Consider the following 387-nt stretch of genomic DNA (forward strand, 5'->3'; position numbering starts at 1 on the left):
GCACACACACACACATATATATTCTATAATAAATGAAAAAAAAGGGAAAAAATAAAATATATAACACTTAACATCATCCTTCGTGCACATACCCACCTCACACAAGAATCTAATCCATGTAAAAGTTCTTTGTGTTGTAAGAGCCACACAGTCTAACTACAGTATAAAAATGAGTTTAAACCACTGTTTTCTGAGTAATACCTTCTATTATGATAAAAAATTACAATTAATTATGATCTATAAAACCTTATAGCTACAATGCAACACACGATCCCTCTCCAACCACACAAGTGAAAAATATATGCAAACAATGAAAAATTACTTAAAAATTACTTAATAACTTCTTACATAGTCTAGTTTCTAGTCAAGTATGCAAAGGTTATCACT

General features: G+C 29.5%; 1 protein-coding gene across 1 annotated transcript in view; it reads right to left on the bottom strand.

The window, feature by feature from the left end:
* Nucleotides 1–387, bottom strand: part of LOC119590537 (ankyrin repeat, SAM and basic leucine zipper domain-containing protein 1-like) — a gene marked incomplete at its 5' end in the record, with an annotated part of 16,903 nt that overhangs the window by 7,609 nt on the left and 8,907 nt on the right.

Source organism: Penaeus monodon, chromosome 27 (assembly GCF_015228065.2).
Source record: "Penaeus monodon isolate SGIC_2016 chromosome 27, NSTDA_Pmon_1, whole genome shotgun sequence".
Taxonomy (NCBI): Eukaryota; Metazoa; Arthropoda; class Malacostraca; order Decapoda; family Penaeidae; genus Penaeus; species Penaeus monodon.